The sequence below is a fragment of the Lipotes vexillifer genome, unplaced genomic scaffold, assembly GCF_000442215.2.
Source record: "Lipotes vexillifer unplaced genomic scaffold, Lipotes_vexillifer_v1.1 scaffold757, whole genome shotgun sequence".
In the NCBI taxonomy this organism is placed as follows: Eukaryota; Metazoa; Chordata; class Mammalia; order Artiodactyla; family Lipotidae; genus Lipotes; species Lipotes vexillifer.
The window spans coordinates 1,105,744-1,128,900 of record NW_006787791.1 but is presented as its reverse complement, the minus strand read 5'-3'; the positions used below and the strand labels follow the sequence as shown (position 1 = coordinate 1,128,900).

Here is a 23,157-nt window from a genome sequence, read left to right as displayed (position 1 = left end):
CTTTCTCTGTCTGACTTACTTCACTCTGTATGACAGACTCTAGGTCTATCCACCTCAATACAAAAAGCTCAATTTCGTTTCTTTTTATGGCTGAGTAATATTCCATTGTATATACATTGTATATTCCACTGTATCCACATCTTCTTTATCCATTCATCCAATGATGGGCACTTAGGTTGTTTCCATATCCGGGCTATTGTAAATAGAGCTGCAATGAACATTTTGGTACATGACTCTTTTTGAATTATGGTTTTCTCAGGGTATATGCCCAGTAGTGAGATTGCTGGGTCGTATGGTAGTTCTATTTGTAGTTTTTTAAGGAACCTCCATACTGTTCTCCATAGTGGCTGAACCAATTCACATTCCCACCAGCAGTGCAAGGGGGTTCCCTTTTCTCCACACCCTCTCCAGCATTTATTGTTTCTAGATTTTTTGATGATGGCCATTCTGACTGGTGTGAGATGATATCTCATTGTAGTTTTGATTTGCATTTCTCTAATGATTAATGATGGTGAGCATCTTTCATGTGCTTGTTGGCAGTATGTATATCTTCTTTGGAGAAATGTCTATTTAGGTCTTCTGCCCATTTTTGGATTGGGTTGTTTGTTTTTTTGTTATTGAGCTGCATGAGCTGCTTGTAAATTTTGGAAATTAATCCTTTGTCAGTTGCTTCATCTGCAAATATTTTCTCCCATTCTGAGGGTTGTCTTCTGGTCTTGTTAATGGTTTCCTTTGCTGTGCAAAAGCTTTGAAGTTTCATTAGGTCCCATTTGTTTATTTTTGTTTTTATTTCCATTTCTCTAGGAGGTAGGTCAAATAGGATCTTGCTGTGATTTATGTCATAGAGTGGTCTGCCTATGTTTTCCTCTAAGAGTTTGATAGTTTCTGCCCTTACATTTAGGTCTTTAATCCATTTTGAGCTTATTTTTGTGTATGGTGTTAGGGAGTGATCTAATCTCATACTTTTACATGTACCTGTCCAGTTTTCCCAGCACCACTTATTGAAGAGGCTGTCCTTTCTCCACTGTACATTCCTGCCTCCTTTATCAAAGATAAGGTGACCATATGTGCGTGGGTTTATCTCTGGGCTTTCTATCCTGTTCCATTGATCTCTATTTCTGTTTTTATGTCAGTACCATACTGTCTTGATTACTGTAGCTTTGTAGTATAGTCTGAAGTCAGGGAGCCTGATTCCTCCAGCTCCGTTTTTCGTTCTCAAGATTGCTTTGGATATTCGGGGTCTTTTGTTTTTCCATACAAATTGTGAAATGACTTCAGTATCTTTTATGAACTAGGATATTAAAATAAACAAGCCATACGGTGAGAAGCAATTGTCCTTATGGTAGACTACTCCCATCGCTTTTTAATGACAAGGAGAACATCCTTAAGGGTGAACTGTCTGGGTTACTTTCTAAAAGACTTCAATATAGAGGAGGGTGATTTAAGCAAGACTGTTCCACCTACCTCTTGCTAGAATTACTGTAATTTTTCTGCTAAGAAGAAAATGGGCACTTCTGAATTAATGGATGACCCCATGCTTATGGCCAGACACATCTGAAACTTCTTGTCAAATGTGAAAGCAAAGAAACTATTAAATTTACTACAGATATGTCAGAAGGATTCAGGAGTGTGGAAAAGCACACACTGACCAAAGATATGACAATTTGAGCATCAATAATTATCAAGTAAATTTAAAACATCTGAAATTTTCATGTGTGTAAGTTTTTGATGATAGTGGGAGAAATGGGTATTTTTGAAGGATTCTAGGAAATCAAATCATTGTTTTTAAAATTGGTGAATCAAGAGAAAGAAGTCAGAATTAACAATAAAAGCAATACATATGTAACTAGAGTGTACTAAAAGTTGGAGACGTTAAGAGAAATAGATTAGAGAGTAGGCAGGAGCTAGACCTTAAAAAATACTGTAAGGCATAGTTAGCCTTTATTCTAATTGCAGTAGAAAGCCACTGAGTCTTTGAAGCTGGTTAATGATATAATTAGGAAGAAAGAAAAAGTAGAGATAATAATAATGTTATTAATTTTTTTTTTTTTTTGTCAAGCAAAAATAGTCTTTATTCAAATTTAATGGAAACAGGGGTCACTATACTTTGCAAGACGGGGAAAAATAAAATTAAAAGAAATTATTTTCTTTCCTTTTTTAATATAAAACAATATAATCACAATACCAGAATATGGAACTCTACAGTTTATTTCCTATGGGTTACTGCAGGTATCAATTTTCCTCAACTGTGCTATTCACAACTTTGTTAAGTCCAAAAATATGAAACCAAAGTGGTAGGAAACTTAAGACTTAGCACTTTCACTAAATGGTGTACATCAAAGCGCATCAGTTCAAGGGCAAAATGGTTAAACTCACCATACCTACCTATGTCATCATTCCAGCCTTCAAGCCATCCAGGTACTGAGCTCCCTGTAGGAAAGGCCAGGCTTCAAAGCCAAGGCATTTTGGATATTCTTCTGTGGGCCATGAGGAAAAGGGGTTTTCAAAGAGAAGACTGCTTTCAGTTGAGCAGGAAGGCCTGACGCCAGGAGGCTTTACGGAGAGGAAGCGCTTAGACTTAACAATTGTAGACACACCATTTGGGGAGTTAAAAATGTACAGCAGTGACATATGTTCTACTTCAATCACTTGTGCTACGGCTACCAAACATGCACGAAAGACTTCTCTGGTAGTTCCAGCTGTGGTTGTAGCCAGTTAGGACCTTGAGTGGGACCTAGATCTAGACCGGGAGGGCAATCTGGACGCAGACCTGGATCTAGACTTGGACCGGGATCGGGTTTTTGACGCAGACTTTGATCTGGAGCGTGATTCTGACGGGAGGTTTGGTTTTGATTTGGAATTGGACCTCGACCTGGACCGGGTCTCCTGATTGGCGCCAGCATACTCACTCTGCCCTCGGCCTTCCCTCAGGCCGGACTCGGACTTGGCATGTTCCCGCTCCTTCGAGCCTGAGCGGGATCGCGATCTGGGCTGGGAGCAGTCGGTGTCTTCCTTCTTCCTCTTCTTGCTGCTGCCCGACTTGCTGTCTCGCTTGCCACCTCGTTTTCTGCTCCTCTCGCTCTTGCTGCGGCTGCGGCTCTCCTCCCTGCTTCTCTTCCTCCCCTTCCTCTTGTCCTTGCTTCTGCTGCAGCTCCGGCTGCAGCTGCCTCCTTTGCTGCGGCTCTTGCGCAGGCTCTTCTCCTTGCTTCTGCTTCTTGCTTCACGCTGCCCAGCTTCTCCTGCGCGCCTCCCTCCTGACTGCGGCTTCTACTTTTGCTCTTGCTTTTCTGCCTGCTGGGGGCTGCGGCTCTTGGACTTGCCGGTGCTGTCGCTGTTCTGGACCTTCTCCTCGGCCTGGTCCTTCTTGCGGCGGCTGTGGCTCTTGCTCCAGGAACGGAAAACTGACCTGGATAAAGATCTACTCTTAGAATGACTGCTTTTGCTGCTGCCGCTTCGGCTTCTGCTCTTACGCGAATGTCTGCTTCGAGACCGAGACCTTGAGTGACTCCGGCTCCTGGAGTAGGACCGGTGTCGTCTAGCACTGGGCTTGTCTTCAACTAATCTGACTTTTCTGCCATTGACTTCAGTTCCATCTAACTTTTCCAAAGCCCTTTTCGTATCAGAGTAAGACACAAATTCAATCACCCCTTCAATTTTGCGTTCCTTCTGAGCATCTGCATAGGTCACTTCTCCCACCTGACGCATATAATCCTTTAGGTCTTGCCAGCTGCACCGACTTGACAAATTCTCCACAATAAGTCTGTATTCTGTGCGGGTAGGAGGGCCATATTTATCTCGGTCACTTCTTCTATAACCATATCCACTGCGTCCAGAACGGTAACTGCCATCTAGTCGCGGGCCGCGGGCATGCTCAACAATTACTCGTTAATGATATAATTAGGAAGAAAGAAAAAGTAGAGATAATAATAATGTTATTAAAATTAAAAGGAGGAAACATGAAAGAAAAGATCTCATTATCTGAAAAGGGAAATGCGTGTTGGTATTCTGACAAATGAAGGGTGAGAATGTTGTCTCTGTCATTGGAGAATTAAACTTGGTAAGGGAATGGAGCATAATGTTGTACAATATCAAATGTCCATTTGTAACTTTGTAAAATACATTTAAGTGACACAAATCAGCATGGTTGTGTTATTCACTGATCATTTCAGATGGAGGTACATGTCAAGTTAAACTTAGAATTAATTCAGACTTGATGTTTCCAAGTGCATATGGCAGGAGAAGAAAGATGTGAAGAAGAGATTTACAGGCGAGTGATGGTGGTGCTGAAGCATGAACTCTAAACGGGTTATGGGGAGGTGGGGACATGAGTGAAAAGTTTTAAGTAGACTGTAGGTCCTGAGGAGATTGAAGAAATGTTGGAGTGAATGAATACTTGAGTAAATGAGTGACAATAAAAAATGTGGTGATTAAAACTAGAGTAGAATACTAAAAAAAATGTAGATTTGACAGGTGTTATCATTTTTGATGATGAAAAGTGGAATATGAGCATGGGAGTGCTTGCTTAGGGTGGAACAGAGGAAAAGATCACTGATATTAAATATTTCAAAAAATGGAGGGGCCAGAAATGGATCATCTACTATGTTAACATGAATGTTGAAATGCCAAAGTTGATAATAGTAATAGTAGATAAGGAAGAACAGTTAGATTTCTTGCAGCTGGGGTTTGGTCATATAGGTGTAAGAAAAATTTCTAGAACCAAAGAGAATACAGTTCCAGGTAGGAATTTAGGTGAATTGATTGGAAAATGATCCCTAAGTAAAGTAGGAAAAAATTATAATCAGGGAGTAAATGAGTTTAAACCACTTAACCTCATTTAATCTCAAGTCTCTCACAAACAGAGCAAGAGCATTGGGAAAAAGTGTTGACTAAGGACTTTTCAAATGATATCGGTCTTTATTTCTAGTAAGTGTCAAGGAGGTATTTATGCATTCATAGATCTGTGCCCTAGACAGTCATGTGTTTGGCCAACTAGTTTGCCTCACTTTTTAGTTTGAAATGATTCTCAAACTTTGAAGAAAGATAAGGAAAAATATAACGGTTACATAAAACTCTGCATTTTAGTTGATGCAGAGTGTTTGGTCTTACCATTTTCCTAAATATTGAAGCAGGTCATTATGTCAAAATAAAATTGCTTACAACTTTCCCTTTCTCTCCTTTTTAATATCTGTAGATTCTGTAGTAATGTCACTATTCTTACTCCTGACACAGACTTGTGTCCTTCCTTTCTTTTTTTCCTGATTAACCCAGCAAGAAGTTTATCAAGTTTACTGAGTTTTTCAAAGAACAAGCTTTTGATTTCATTATTTTTCTGAATTCATTTTCTGTTTGCTATTAATGGATTTTGCTCTGATCTTTATTATTTACTTTCACTGCTTATTTTGGGTCTCATTTACTCTCATTCTCTTAGTTTCTTAAGAGGGAAGTTGAGATCATTGATTTGAGATCCTTTTAATTTTCTAATATTTGTGTTTAGTTCTATAAATTTCCCCCTATGTACTGTCCTAGCTGCCTCTTACAAATTCTGTTATGTTGTGTATTCATTTTTCATTCACTCAAAATATTTTCTAATGACACTTTTGATTTTTTTTTCTTTGACCCATGTGCTATTTAAAAGTGTGTTATTGGGCTACCCTGGTGGCGCAGTGGTTGGGAGTCTGCCTGCTGATGCAGGGGACCCGGGTTCATGCCCTGGTCTGGGAAGATTCCACATGCAGCGGAGTGGCTAGGCCCGTGAGCCATGGCCACTGAGACTGCGCGTCCGGAGCCTGTGCTCCGCAATGGGAGAGACCACAGCAGTGAGAGGCCCGCGTACCGCAAAAAAAAATAAATAAATAAAAGTGTGTTATTTAATATCTAAGTATTAGGGATATTTGAAAGATCTTCCATTTATTGGTTTTTAAGTCCATCGTGGTCAGATAACATGTTTTGTATGACTCAGATCCTTTGAGAGGGGTTTATAGACCAGAATATGGTCTATTTTGGAAAATAATTGGCATACATTTCAAAAGAATGTGTTTTCTGATGTGGTTGATAAGAATGTTCTGTAATGTTAACTAGGTCCTGTTTATGGAAATTGCTTTTTAAATTTTCTATATTGTTACTGATTTTTGGTCTAATCGTTCTATCCATTTTTAAGGGCACAATATTGAAATTTATAGCTATATTTTTGTATATGCCAAATTCTCTTTGTATTTCTATCCGTTTTTTGATTCATGTATTTTGAAGTTCTGTTATTAGGTACATCCATGTGTAGGATTGTTATTCCTCTTGATGTATTGATCCTTTAGCATTATTATTATTTTTTATTGAAGTACAGTTGATTTAAAATGTTGTGTTAGTTTCTGGTGTATAGCAAAGTGATTCAGTTATACATATATACATATATATATTCTTTTCATATTCTTTTCCATTATGGTTTATTATAGGATACTGAATATAGTTCCCTACATTATGTAGTAGGACCTTGTTGTTTATCTATTTTATATATAGCAGTTTGTATCTGCTAATTCCGTAATCCCTCCCATCACCATTCCTTTTTGGTAACCATAAGTTTTTTTCTATGTCTGTGAGTCTGTTTCTGTTTTGTAAATAAGTTCATTTGTACCATATTTCAGGTTCCACATATAAGTGATATCACATGGTTTTTATGTTTCTCTTTCTGACTTACTTCACTTAGTATGATAATCTCTGGATCCATCCATGTTGCTGCAAATGGCATTATCTCATTTTTATGGCTGAGTATATATACACAATGGAATACCAATATACAATATAAATATAAACACACACACACACATCTTCTTTATCCATTCATTTGTAGATGGACATTTAGGTTGCTTCCATGTCTTGGCTATGTAAAAGTGCTGCTTTGAATATTGGGATGTTTGTATCTTTTCAAATTAGCATTTTCTTCAGATATATCCCCAGGAGTGGGATTGCTGGATCATATGGTAACTCTGTTTTTAGTTTTTTAAGGAACATCCATACTGTTCTCCATAGTGGCTGCATCAATTTACATTCCCACCAACAGTGTAGGGGGGTACCATTTCCTCCACCTCCTCTCCAGCATTTATTATTTGTGGACTTTTTAATGATGGCCATTCTGACCAGTGTGAGGTTATACCTCATTGTAGTTTTGATTTACATTTCTCTAAGAATTAGTGATGTTGGGCATTTTTTCATGTGCCTATCTGCCATGTGTGTGTCTTTTTGGAGAAATGTCTATTTAGGTCTTCTGCTTATTTTTCAATTGGGTTTTTTTTTGTTTGTTTGTTTGTTATTGAGTTGTATGAGTGTTTGTATATTCTGGAAATTAAGTCCATGTCAGTTGCATCATTTGCAAATGTATTCTCCCAGTCTGTAGGTTGTTTTTTTGTTTATGGTTTCCTCTGCTGTGCAAAAACTTGCAAGTTTGATTACATCCAATTTGTTTACTTTTGCTTTTATTTCTACCCCCTTGGGAGACTGACCTAAGAAAACATTGCTACAATTTATGTCAGAGAATATTTTGCCTATATTCTCTTCTAGGAGTTTTATGGTACCATGTCTTATATTTAAGCCTTTAAGCCATTTTGAGTTTATTTTTGTGTATGGTGTGAGGGTGTGTTCTAACTTCATTGATTTACATTGGCTGTTCAGATTTCCCAGCGCCACTTGCTGAAGAGACTGTTTTTTTCTCCATTGTATATTCCTGCCTCTTTGTCAAAGATTAATTGACTGTAGGTGTGTGAGTTTATTTCTTGGCTCTCTATTCTCTTCCATTGATTCATATGTCTGTTTTTGTGCCAATGCCATACTGTTTTGCTTACTGTAGCTTTGTACTGTTGTCTGAAGTCTGGGAGGGTTATACCTCCAGCTTTGTTCTTTTTCCTCAGGATTGTTTTGGCAATTCTGGGTCTTTTATAGTTCCATATAAATTTTAGGATTATTTGTTCTAGTTCTGTGAAAAGTGCCGTAGGTAATTAGTATCATTGAATTAACTTCTTTATCCATTGTGTTAGTTTTGCATTGTTCCTGTGTCTTATTCCATCCAGGCAGCTTTAACAGCGTATCATAGACTGGATCGACATCATAAATTTATTTCTCACAATTCTGGAGGCTGGGAAAGCCACTGTTCAAGGTTCTGGCAGATTCTGTAAGGGCTTGCTTCCTGGTTCATAGATGGCAGTTTTCTCACTGTGTCTTCACAGGGTAGAAGTGGGGAAAGAGATCCCTGGAGTCTCTTTTAAAAGGAAACTAATCCCGTATATAAGTACTTTGGTCCCATATATAAGTACTTTGGTCCCATATGTAAGACCTCCCAGAGGCCCCATCTCCTAATACCATCACATTGATGGTTAGGATTTCAACATATAATTTACGGAGGATGCAGACATTCAATCTATAACATCCTGTAATAAACTACCAAAATTTTTAGTGCCTTAAAAACAGCACAAACATTTTATCTGTTCTGTAGGTTAGAAGTCTGACCCAGGTCTCTGCGGGCTTAAAATTTAAGGTGGCAAGGTCATGCTCCTCTCTGGAGGATCTAGATGAAATCTGTTTCCTTGCCTTATTCAAATTCTAGAGACAACCCAAATTCCTTGGCTTGTGGTCACTTTCCTTCCTTTTCAAACTCAGCAACATTTCATCTCTCTTGCCATTTCCTGCTGACTATAGTCGGATAAAGCTCTCTCTTGTAAGAACCTAAGTTATTAGATTGGGCACACCTGGATAATCCAAAATAATCTCCCCGTTGCAAGGCCCTTAACCTAATCACTCCTGCAGAGTCCCTTTTGCCATATAAGGTAATATTTTCTCACTCTTCTGGGATAAGGTTATGTACACATTTGCAGGGAGGGGAATTATTCTGCCTACCACATGTTTGGCATGATGTATTGTCTGAAATCTATTTTGCCTATTATTTATATAGGCACCCCAGTTTTATTTTTGCTTAGTATACACACGGTCTATCTTTTTTCATCCTTTCATTTTTAATCATTTGTCTATTTAAAATTTGTTTCTCATAGGCAACATATGGTTGATTATTGCTTTTCTATGCAATCTGACAATCTTTGCCTTTTAATTGGGCTATTTAGAATATTTACATTAATATGATTATTTTTAAAAAGTTAGGATTAAATCTACTACTACTTGTCCCTTCTGTTCTTGGTTCACCTTTGTCTGTTCTTGTCTTTTTTTGAATTGAGTATATTTTATTCTATTTCTTTTTATTTTTTGCTTATTAACTATAATTCTTTTAAAATAAACTTTAGTGGTTACTTCAGGATTTACAGTATACATCTTTAACTTACCACAATCTACCTTTAAGTGTTATTATACCTCTTTACATATAAAGTATAAGAATACTTGGAATAGCATGCGTCCTTTCTTTCCTTTCCTAGTTTTTGTGTTATCTGCATTATATTTCTACATGTGTTTTAAAATCCATATTGCATTGTAATTATCTTTTTAAACTGTCATTGTCTTATAAAAAGGATTATATAAGAAAAAATATTGTACATTTACACATGTAATTGCCACTACTGTTAAACTCTTCATTCTTTTGTGTAGATTCACATTTCCATCTGATGTCATTTTCCTTCTATTTGAAAGATTTCCTTTAACATTTCTTGTAGTATAGATCTGTCTGCTGGTGATAAATTATCTTAGCATCTACATATCAAAAATCTTTATTTCACCTTCAGTTTTGTAAGATATTTTCCAGAGTTTAAATCCTGTGTGGATAATTTTTATCATTCAGTACTTTAAAGTTGTTACTCTAACACTTTCTCCCTTGTCTTGTTTGCAATGAAAAATGTGCTGGTATCCTCACCCTGACGCTTTTTCTTCTGTTCATGCTGTATCTTTCTTTTTCTGAATGCTTTTAAGATTTTTTCCTTTATCCTCAGTTTTGAGTAATTTAATTATGATGTGTCTTGTTGCAGTTTATTGTGTGTGTGTGCTTGGGACTTATTGTATGTGTAGCTTTGTAGTTTCTACCAAATTTGAAAAAAAAAAAATGTGGTCACCATTATTTTAGATTAAAATTTTTCATTTCTATATTTATTTTTTTAACTTTTTTTAACCTATATTTATTTTTATATGGTTTCTATTGCTACATCTTCAAGTTTACCAATCTTCTTCTTTCTGCAATATCTAATATACCATTAATTTCACCCATTGTAATTTTCATCTCATACTTTGCAGCTTTTATCTTTAGAAGTACAACGTATCTTTTTTTTAACACATTTTATTTCTACACTTAACTTTTGAATAGATATAATAGAGCTATATTTACTGTTTTAACAACGTTGCTAATTCTAACATCCACATCAGTTCTGGGTAAGTTTCAAATGATTGATTTTTCACCTTATCCTCCATTCTATTTTCTACTTCTTTGCATGCCTGGGGATTTTGATTGGATATGAGACATTGTGCATTTTACCTTTTTCTGTGCTAGATATTTTTGTATTTCTATAAATATTCTTGAGCTTTGCTCTGGGATGCAGTGAAGTTACTTAGAAATGGTTTGTCTTTTCAAATATTGCCTTTTAGCTTTGTTGGGCAGGAGCAGAGAAGTGTTAACACTAAGGTAATTATTCCCATCTACTGAGAAAAGGCTCTTCTGAGTTATTTATCAAAATTCTTCATGAATTACAAGGTTGTTCAGTTGCTGATAGAAACAGCCACTATTCCAGACCATATGTGAGCACTGAGCATTATTCCCTTTAATCCTTTGGGTGATTCTTTCCCTGAGTATTTTCTGGGTTTGAACACAGTCATTGGTACTCTGTTGAATACACTAGGACGACCCTCTGCAGCTCTCTGGAGTTTTTTAAATTTTTCCTCTGTGCATTCTCTTTTCTCCCATACTATGTCCTGCAAACTCTAGCCACCTTGGTTTCCCCAGACTCTCAGCAATGTCTTCTCAGCTCTGGGAGTCCTCTGAGCTCTATCTGCATTTCTCGCCCCTGTCTTGTGGCCTGAAAACTCTTTTACCTGGGCAGTTATAGAGCTAACATCTACTGTTTCTCATCAATCAAGGAATGCAATTATTCACTGCCTGATATCCAATGTCTTAAAAACTGTGATTTTATATTATGACATATGTTATTTAATATATGAAATTGTGGCTTTTCAGGTAGGATTGTAAATTAATTCTAGCCCAGTTACTTTATCTTGTCCAGAAGTAGAAGTTCCATTGATTTACTTTAGCTTTTAATGAATATCCTCAAGTTGACACATTTCCATTTCCTCCTCACATTTGAGAAGTATGGGGTGGAACTGAGAAATTAGGAGCGAGAGCCCTGTTTATACTTTCTGAAAAAATCTATTGGATATCAAATTTAAAAATTATTAAAAATATGTATTATTAACACAAAATGGCTACATAAGAAGAATGTTGCTTTGCCAGTAGCATACCTAAACAGAGGCAGGATTTTGTTTTTGTTTGTTTTGAGGGAAGCTTCATCCTTCAGTTTTGGTGGGTTGATCTGGCATATCCTACTGTACATTCCCACCTTCAGAAAATTATTCCCTTTTCTTCTTTGAAAAGCTTCCTTACCCTAGAGGTTTATATAAAAAGAATTTATTTTGTTCTTCTCATACACTTTGCTATTGTCTGCCCTTCATTCACTGAAAACTTAAGCACTTTTCCATCTTGATTCATGTTATCATTCCATGTATATCCATATGGACAAGTCATGGAACAATCTATTCTACTAGTTCCTAAACTTTTTTAACTTTAATAGTCTTTGTATCATCCTACATCAGGCCTTGGTTTTACTTTTGATATTATTAATATTAGAAACTGCAATACCTCCAAAATATTAAATCAATTCCAATTCAATTTTTTGTCCCAAATGTTATTTTCCCCTTATTAACTTCCACCTGCCTTCAGTTTTCTTTTTTTTTTTTCAGTTAATATTCCACAGTTTATTAAAGTGATCAATTTCTTACAATAGTCTAATTTCTTCTGATTCTCTTCTAGGAATTATTTGGAAAAACACCATTCCTCATCACTTATTTTCTCTACACCTGCCCTTATGAAGATGAACACTGATGTGAAAATCATATACAATAAAGACAGAGGTCAATATAAATTTATGACCCCCACACTCAAAGAGAGTCTGCATATTGCCCAATACTCCTTCACATTCCACTAGGAATAATAATCTTAAGTGCTCCATATAGACTATTTCAAACCTTCTCATGCGTCAAAACATCCACATTTCTCCCTTAGTCTCTCTACATTTCAATAACTCACAATTTTTTTTTTTTTTTCAGTACACGGGCCTCTCACTGCTGTGGCCTCTCCCCTTGCGGAGCACAGGCTCCGGATGCGCAGTGTCAGCAGCCATGGCTCACGGGCCCAGCCACTCCGTGGCGTGTGGGATCTTCCCGGACCGGGGCACGAACCCATGTCCCCTGCATCGGCAGGCGGACTCTCAACCACTGAGCCACCAGGGAAGCACAATAACTCACAATTTATTTCTTGCTATTTACAGCCATTTGTAAACAAATATTTTGTTTTTACTTGATGTATTGAAAATATTGTCTACATATATTTTCTTCAAATTTTCTTACTCCATTTAACTACTTAAGACACATTCCAGTATGACTTCAATCCTCTACTTACTGAATAGGTTCTTTAACATCACCAACAACCTCTGTTTCTAAATAAGACATTTCTAATTCCTCATTTTCCTGAAAATCTCCCTGATAGTCAACTCTGTAGTCAACTTTCTCCTTTACCTGCTCTCACACACTCCTGGATTTTTATTTCCACCTCTCTGGCTTCTCCTCCTGAAATCTTTTTCTTCCTCCTCTATCATGCAGAATAATGTTGAATTTCCTTATGGCTCTTCTTTCTGTCTCTACCATCTTTCCATAAATAATCTTATTCAAGCCCATGACTTTAGTTAGCTACCATTCTATTCATAAACTGTTCTTGTCTAATTTTTGTTAGTGATACATACAGAAATTTTAACTTAAAAACATGAGTCATCTTTGATTCTTTGATTTCTCACTCTCTCCTACCTCCCAAATGCAACTCATTTCTAAGTTTGATATATTCTATATTAAAACCTGTCTTTAATCAGATCACTGTTTTACAGTGAGGTAGTGTAGCACCATAATTAAGAGCATGGACTGTGATATAAAGCTTCCTGATGCCCACTCTTTTCTATTACTAGTAGCATGATCTGCAGGAAGTAGTAACTCCTCTAAGCTGTATCTTCTCATCATATATTCATTATAATAACTCATACATAAAATATTTAGCATGCACAGACCTACACCCTTCACAAAAATTAATTCAAAATGGAATATAAAACACAAAACTATAAAACTCCTAGAGGATACATAGGAGAAAATCAAGATGATCTTGAATATGGTAATCACTTTTTAGATACAACACCAAAGACACAATTAATGAAATAAATAACTGATAAGCTGGACTTCATTAAATTTTTAAAATTCTGCTACCGGAACTACCTATCAAGTGAATGAAAAGGCAAGCCACAGAAAGAGAGAAAACATTTGGCAAAAGACACATCTGATAAAGGACTGTTATCCAAAATACACAAAGGACTCTTAAAACTTAACAATAAAAAAAGCAAACTACCTGATTAAAAAATGAGCCAAAGATTTTAGCCAACACCTCACCAAAGAAGATGTACAGGTAGCAAATAAGCATATAAAAAGATATTCCACATAATATGCTACCAGAGAAATGCACTTTGAAACAACAAGATACCACTGAACACCTGTTACAGTGGCTGAAATGTAGAACACTGATAACTCCAAATGCTAGCAAGGATTTGGAGCCAAGAAGAACACTCATTCACTGCTGGTAGGAAGGCAAGATGGGTCAGCCACTTTGGAGGGTGTTTGGCAGTTTTTTAAAAAAATAAACATACTCTTAACATAAAATAAGATTCAGCAATTATTCTCCTTGATATTTACCCAAAATTAGTTCAAAACTTATGTCCAGGGCTTCCCTGGTGGCACAGTGGTTGGGAATCCACCTGCCAATAGCAGGGGACACGGGTTCAAGCCCTGGTCCAGGAAGATCCCACATGCCGTGGAGCAGCTAAGCCCGTGTGCCACGACTACTGAAGCCCACGCGCCTAGACCCCATACTCCGCAGCAAGAGAAGCCACTGCAATAGAGCCCACACACTGCAACGAAGAGTAGCCCCGCTCACCGCAACTAGAGAAAGCCCGCGTGCAGCCACAAAGACCCAACGCAGCCAAAAATAAATAAAAAATTAAAAAAAAAAAAAACTTATGTCCACAGAAACACCTGCACATGGATGTTTATCGAAACTTTGTTGACAACTGTCAAATCTTGGAAGTAACCAAGATGTCCTTCAGTAAGTGAATGGATAAATAAATTGTAGTGCATTCAGTAAATGGAATATTAGTAAGAGCTAAAAAAGACATGAGCTATCAAGCCATGGAAAGAAATGGAGGAAACTTAAATACATATTACTAAGTGAAAGAAACCAATCTGAAAGGCTACATATTGTCTGATTCTAAGTATATGACATTCTTGAAAAGGCAAAGTTTTGAAGACAATAAAAAGATCAGTGGTTTCCAAGGGTAGGAGTCCAGAGAGATGAATAGGCAGAGCAAAGATTTTTAAGGTAGTAAAAATATTTTATATCATACCATAATAATGGATACATGTCATCATACATTTGTTCAAACCTATAGGATGTACAACACCAAGAGTGAATCCTAAGGTAACTATGGACTTTGGGTAATTGTGAGGTGTTAATGTAGCTCATCCTTGGTTAGAAAAGAAAAAATGAACCATGCTGGTAAGTGATGTTGATAATGCGGTAGGCTATGCATATGAGGGGGCAGGGGATATAAGAATAATCTCAATACCTGTCTCTTAACTTTGTTGTAAAACTAGTACTGCTCAAAAAAAAAGTCAAAAAGTAAACTGCAAAAACTTCAGAGGAAAATAAATATCTAGGATGGTGTGTAGCACATCGTAAAATCTCAGTAAAGTTTCGTTATTATAATTGTTGTCATTGTCATTGTTATCATTATCATCCATGCCTAGTACTACAAGCCTAGTTTATGTCAATAGGTCTTATCCTCTGCAGTATCACTTGACTGGTTTCTCTCTTTCCACTTTTGCCCCTTCCTATACATATCTAGTCAGCAGTGGGAATAAGCTTTTAAAAATGTAAATTGGAATCACATTATTCTTCTGATTTAAAATCCTCTAAGATATCCTTTTGCAATTAGATTGATTTTGAAAATATTTGTGTTCTGTGATGCCAAATATAATCTGGCCCCTGCCCAACCTTCCAACTTCAAAACTTGCTACTCTTCATCATGTTTCATTCATACCTCTTAGCCAAAAGAGATTTTCTTTTCCTAAAGTATGTCAAGGCCTTTCTCCTGGCTGCCCTTCTTCCCCCTACCTTCCCCATCCTCTCAGCCCATGAGATTTGATCATTCTGGAATACCCATCCAATCACTCTTCCCTTTGGTTGTTTGCTTTCAAACGTCATATTACAACATAAATAACACTTCCTCAGACAGGCCTTCCATAACCACACTCAATCTGAAAAATCTCATTCTTTACTCTTAAAAAAATTTCTGTCTCTTCCTGGACCATAATACTTTCTAATTAAATACTTAACATGTGTGTTACTTGCATATTGCCTGTTCCCCACATGACTCCATGAAGGCTGGGTCCATGACTGTGTGGTTGATCACAGTATATGCAGAGACTTGTATAAAGCATAACAAATAATCCGAGTTTAATAATTGTTGAATAAATAAACACTCAAATAATTAACTAAAAGGGTATGGATTTTGATTAAATATTAATGAAGAAAATTAGGGGCTTCATGTTTTCAAAGCTTTTATAAAATATTAATTTAGCTAAGATTTATTGAATACCTACTATCTTCCAGGCTAATTACATAGGTTAATGTATATTCCTCATGACAAATCTGTAAACACAATTATATACATTTTTCTGATTAAAAAAATGAAGCTCTATTAGATTATGTAACATGTCAAATTACCCAACTTGTAAAGAACAGAGTCTCTAGATCTGTGATGTTCCAGGATCTTCCTATAACAACACAGCATGACTATCAGTATAGATTAGACATTGTGCATTCAAAATTGTTAATTTTTCAGAAAATTTACCTCAGAAACTGAGGTACAGAGAGACAAAAAATGCCTTACCAAATGTCATACAATTAACAAATAAGAGAGGAGGCCTCTGGACTTCCATCCAAAGTGTGTTTATCTCCCCTGTGTTGAAATACAAAGAGCAGCTAAAACAATAGTCAATCATTTCAGAAAATCTTAATAACTTATCTTGTTCCAGCAGGAGGTCTACAAGTAATTTACACTATTGTTAAAGAGTTTTCTTCCTTCCTTAGAGGGATTATGCCTGTTCAGTGCTTTAGGTTTATAAAATGTGTTATATTAGCCTTTGCAATTTGACACTTTTGAAGTACAAGGGAAAAAAAAATGCAGGCATATTGCAAGGAATACGTGTTCTAATCAATGATTACTTTTTGTGTCCTTCAAATTTTCTTTATCAAATTTTTTATTATCATCTAGAAAAATATATTATTAAACAGATATTTTTAGATACTCATACTTTCCATCATTTGTAAACCTAAAAGCTATCCTAAAAGCAGGATGACAGGAAGAAGCAAGACTAAATAATTACTAAAATACATCCAACCAGTTTTTACATGATATCAGTATTATGTCTGTCTACCTAGCATATTTATATTGTTCTGAAAAGATTATTACAATTTATAACTGGCATTTTTTTTATGTTTTAACAAAAGGATTTTAAAAAAATAGTTTTAGGAAGCCCAATAACAACAAAAGAATGCCAGTAATAACACTTGTAATAAATATATAACACATAAAAGAAAAATATGTGGCAAACACTGTGCTCTGATCATCTTTTTCATGCTCAATCTCAGTTAATCTTCACAATAATTTATTACTAAAAAGAAAATACCTTTATCATTCCATTTCACTCATAAGAAAATTGCACTTTGAAGACTTTAATTAACACCTATGACTTCCTAGCTGGTAATGAAAGAGCTGTCATTCTGACCTAGATCTCCCTGGACCCCAAGTCCATAAACTTATCCAACACAATAAAACTGAACATTAAAATGATACCTTTGGAAAGGGCAATATTTTTCAATACTGTTGGAATATGCTTCAGAGTTTCCCCAGGGTGTCTTGAAGGGTTGAGAATCATTAACCTACACGAATAGCTTCTTAAGTATTTACAAAAAGGAACAAAGTAAATTATATGTTCCCTCCATATTGAATAAACACCATTTTGTATATACTCGATCAAAAACTGATTGAGCTGTACATGCATGGTTACTGAGGTGGGTTGGAAGGAAGGAGTGTTCAAGCAGAGAGTCATGGAGAGAAGGAAAGAAAGGGTGCCTTTGTTAAAATGAAAGTCTCAGTGTGATTAAAGCTTATAGTGTGAAGGTGTGGCTTGTCAACCTCTCCCTCACCTGATAACCTTAGCAAAAACGTTATCATTTTTTCTCAGGGATCCATACCATTCAATTTCCCTTTCTGTAAAGTAATTCTTACCTTGAAATAATAAATCTCACACTATAGGATTAATGTGAGAATTAGGTATAGCAAATGTACTATTATTAAAGCAGGAACTTATATAATGGTTAAATGGCTGGATGAAAGGGTAGATGAGAAGATATGGTAAAATGAATTTCACAGGATGGCAAAAGGAAAGAGAGAGGGGACAAAGGAAATTTTGTGAAATTAGGAGTTTCAAATGATTGTTATTTTAAAAAACAAGATTCTAACCACATGAAAGAATTTAAAATGAAAAACAAATGTATGACCACATTTGTGTTTTAAGTAAATCACTGTTCTGTCCCTGTGGTGCTAGATTTAAGACAGGTTGGGTGATTCAGGGAGACAGTAGAATCAGGGAAACAAAGTATGCAATCTACTTCAGTAATCCAAACATGAAGTTATTAGCCAGCACCATACCCAACTGGCCCTGCTAAAAAAAAAAAAAAAAAAAAAAAAAAAAAAAAAAGCCAAAGATTTAGGGATGGAAAAGAAGAAAGGACTGTAGTTGATATTTAGGTTACAATGATAAGCTATGGTGAACAATTGAATGTGGGTATAAAAAGTGGAATCAGACAAATCCAGGTTTCTCCCTTGGACATAACAGGGCTTGACAGAAGAAAAATGTGTTAAGTTTTGTCCATTTTGAGATTATAAAACACTTGGGGAAAAAAATAGGTGGCAAGGACAGGAAGCTACTACTTATTTACAGTAAGACTATCACTTTTATTTTGAAAAGAAACATATATGATCAAAAGAGCAAAATATCTCATTTCCTACTAATGCTCCTAAGTATATAATAAATGCAAAGAAAGTTCTACCAATAATATAATTCCAAATGGAATAAGAAATGAAATCACACTGATTGTGTTCATATTAAACTTGTTTACCTAAATCCTGTATTATTTTCCTAGAAACTAAGAAAGTTGAGAAGTTAAAAACAGGAATTTATTAATGTGATTAAGGGTTATGTTTTTGCTTTGCCCTTATGATGTAGCAGACACCTGTAATCCTTGAACTACACCATGACACAGGCAATTGACTCTGCTAAATATGCAAAGAGCTGATCCATTCATGTGTTTCATAAAATATTCATGAATTTTAATCTCTATTCATAATGAAGTTTTTCCAAGAACAATAGGAATACCCTTAATTCCAAAAATTAAAATGACAAAAGCTGGGACACATCACTATACTATGTTTACACTAAAGCAAAGTAACCTCAGTATCCAGGGTCCTAGAGACTCTGACATGTTGAAAGACTTGAGAACTTATGCTTTCTCAAGCTAAATGAATAACTGATATAAAAAAGCTGAGGGAAAGTTTGTAAGTTTTTCATTACTCTATCAATGAAAGGTCTATGTTGTAAATAACAGAAAATCGAACGCAAACCAGCTTAAGGAAGAATAATCTTCATAATCTCACGTAATTCAACAGTACAAGGTTGGATGTGACTTTGGGAGTGGCTAAATTCAGAATCGTCTCGGTCTGCTTCTGTTGAATATCTGCCATTTCTAAATATTACTCAGTTGCCCCAGGTTTCTTCAGCTTTACAACAAAAACAAAGCAAGTGGACAAGAGGGTGTGACTTCTTTTAGAAAATTTTCATTAGCTTTGATGTTCCTCCCTGAAGAAATGATCATAGCAAGAAAAATGAAATGTGTTGACTGGCTTTCCCAAGTCACATGCTCCAACTCTGGTGACCAGAAATGAGGCAGACTTCATCCAAAACATATGAGCTGAGTTTAGGGTAACTACAATGTTTCACAAAGCAAAATTGATGACTATTGATAGATGCAAAGGGTGTTGATGCTGCACTTCAAAATTAGTAAATATCCATGCAATATAAATAACTTAGAACTGTTCCTGGCCTCTATCAAGGACACAAAAAGTTTACTCGATCAATAAATCTTAGATGGTTCTCTGGAATTCTATACACACTGAATTTATCAGGTTACTGCAATACATAAGCAATGATAATACAAACATAAAGAATTTGTCTTTATATGACTAGGTAATTCATTCATGTTGATACATGTGTCAAATAAGCCCCCCAAAATTTCAACTATAAGATATTCTATTTTCATTTATGAAATTGGCAATTTTTTTCATTAAAAAAAAATTTATTGAAATATAGTTTATTTACAATGTGTTACTTCTAGTTGTACAGCAAAATGATTCAGTTATACATATATATATATATATATATATATATAATATATTCTTTTTTACATTCTCTTCCATTATAGGTTATTACAAGATATTGAGTATAGTTCCCTGTGCTATACAGTAGATCCTTGTTGGTTCTCTAGTTTATATATAGTAGTGTGTATCTGTTAATCCCAAATCGCTAATTTGTCCCTCCCCACCACCTTTCCCCTCTGGTAACCATAAGTTTTTTTCCTATATCTGTGAGTCTATTTCTGTTTTGTAAATAAGTTCATTTGTATCATTTTTTTAAGATTCCACATATAAGCGATATCATATATTTGTCTTTCTCTGTCTGACTTACTTCACTTAGTATGATGATCTCTAGGTCCATCCATATTGCTGCAAATGGCATTATTTCATTTTTTATGGCTAATATTCCATTGTGTATCTATACCACATCTTCTTTATCCTTAAGCAATTTCATTTTTTTTAATTGGAGTATGTTGCTTTACAATGTTGTGTTAGTTTCTGTTGTAACAACGAAGTGAATCAGCTATATGTATATGCATATCCTCTCCCTCTTAGACCTCCCTCCCACCCCACCCCCATCCCACCGATCTAGGTCATCACAGAGCACCGAGCTGAGCTCCCTGTGCTATATAGCACGTTCCCACTAGCTATCTATTTACACATGGTAGTGTATATATGTCAATTCTAATCTCCCAATTTGTCCCACCCTCCCCTTTCCTGCCCCCTCCCCGTGTCCACATGTCTATTCTCTATGTCTGTGTCTCTATTCCTGCCCTGCAAATAGGTTCATCTGTACCATTTTTCTAGATTCCACATATATGCATTAATAAATTTGCAATTTTTAAAAGATACTGCTAATTAGTAAGGGTGGAATGACATGAACCTCATGTACAGCTTGATAAAATGAAAATCTCTATAAAATTTCTGAGCAATTGTCAATGTAAATCAAGATCTTCAATATTGCATAATGCTTAAAATTGGAAACCATTTAAATTTCAAATAATGTTTAGATATATTATGATGTTTTCAAGTGATGTTTACTACTGTGGAATCACATCAAATGTTTTAAAGATTATGCCAATATATGGGGAAACGTTTATGACATAATGTGAAGTTAAATATCAGAGATGATTTTTCACATATAGTATATATTGATATATGCGAAATATATAGATGTGTATTTGTATGTGTGTATATATAAAACATATATATTACACACGTTTGCATGCACACCCACATCAACAAGAAATGTACAAAATATTAATTGTGGTTTTCTTTAGGTCATCGACAAATTGACAAATCTCCATATATACTCTATATTTCAAATGTCCTTCAAGAAATACAATTTACTTTTATAATAAAAAAAAACCTATAATCTTCTTTCCTTCCTATACTTTCCTTCCTATAGTGCTAGTGACTTAATTCAGATGATTACCATCTCTTTTCTGTATCATTACAATATTCAAATTAATCTCCTCCTTGCCTCTCTGCCTCATATACATTCTCTTGAGCTTTGACAGTTATTGCTCTAAAACATATATTTGATTGTAATCTTATCATATTTTAAAATATTCAAGGCTTTCTGGTACTGACTATATCAGTAATCTCTGTAATATGGTATGAAATGTTCTTCACTACCTGTCCTCAGGACTTATCCAGTTTCATATTCTGCTCCTGCCTATGTATGGCCCACTACTATGGCTCCAGTGCTCCTACAATATCCAACATGCTTGGGAAATTATACACACTTTCATGACTCTGCATAATGGCTTATGCCATTCCTGACCCTAAAATGTCTTTTATTCCCTTCCCAGTTGCCAAAGCCTCACTAGAATATTTTCTACTATATTAAATTTTCCCCAAATTCTCAACCCCAGGTAAACTTAGTCTATCTTTCTGAAACCCCCATGCACAGAAAACCAAAACATTACTATTTGCTAAGTGAATAAGTAAATAAATAAATGAGTACCTATAGTCTGAATGAAGTCACAAAATTGTTTGAGATCCTAAAGGAACAGTATTCCTAATTCCTCTGAGAACTTAATTAAGTTGCCATTAGAATACAATTCCTCTTAGTACATCACCACTTGTTTCTTCTACCTTCGCTTCTACGGCACCTTCTCTCCCAGCTCTTTCCTTTCCTCTCTGTTGATTCCTACTCAGTAGTTTTCTTTGTATCCTACACTGCCATCCACAGATGCACCTCAAAATATAGGTATTCTTCTTTACCTATATTTTTCTCTAAGGGAGTTAAATAATTTCAGTTTATTTATGAACCAATATTGTAAGGATTTACAATGTCCATTTTAGCTCTAGACTCATATTTTTTACTTGATAAATACTTATTAGTTCAATACCTGAAACTCACTATTCCCACAGCTGAACTCATCATCATTATTCTTCTGTTATAGATTCATCTTCTTTAGCAATAAATGCTATCAGTCTCAGAAATATTTCTTTCCTAGGTTTCCTTTATTCCATAGCAGTAATTATCATTTTAATTGTTGTTTCCCCTATATTTTCATTTTCTGCTTATCATTTCAAATCTCTTTTTCTAGTGCCTAATTCAAGTTTCTATTTCTCTAGTTTATATCATTAAAATATAACTTGCTTGCTCTTGTTTCCCAAACCTTTTTAAAATATACTTGTTTACATGCATTATTTTACATATATAGAGAGGAATTTTATGCTAATGGTTAAAGAACTTAGTTTTTAAGTCAGTTAATCCTAAATTTGGTCTTTTTTTCAACCACTCAGAGGTGATCTTTGGAACATTACTTAACTACTCTAAGCTTCAATATTGTCTCTCGAATGCATATAATAAAAAATCTCTCTCAATTTGTAAAAAGGATTTAATTGCATGACATTTTAGATGTAGGGGCTCAATACTTTGCATCAAATATATAAAGGTGGTTATGTATTTATTGTGAGACTAATAAGTAGCGGAGGATTTAAAGGAGAAATACCCCTATTTGCATACCATGTTCAAGATCAATTTTGAAATTACAAAATATTTAATAGATTTGGAATTGAAATGTCAGTTTCATTATTATTACACTGATATTGTAAAGTGTGACTTGTATCTGTGGCCATGTGGGCCTCATAAATTTGGATCCCGAAATTAAACAGACTTAGCCATCTGGTCATAAGTAATGCTAAGTGGGAGATCCCTCCCCATAGGAGCATAACACACTTCCTGTAAAAGTCATGGCATGGAAGAGGAGAGAAGAATGCATGCTCCCATGAGTATCTCACTTCTAGGACAGCAGAGACAGAGATGGAATTGGGCTACACTTGCCTAGTTTCTCTTTGTAAATTCACCAATCAGATCAGGTATCTCCTCTTTCCC

General features: G+C 35.5%; 1 pseudogene; it reads right to left on the bottom strand.

Annotated features, from left to right (window-relative positions):
- Window positions 1–2,715: 2,715 nt before the first annotated feature.
- The window catches only part of LOC103081064 (serine/arginine-rich splicing factor 4 pseudogene), a 104,140-nt pseudogene continuing 83,698 nt past the window's right edge, over window positions 2,716–23,157 (bottom strand).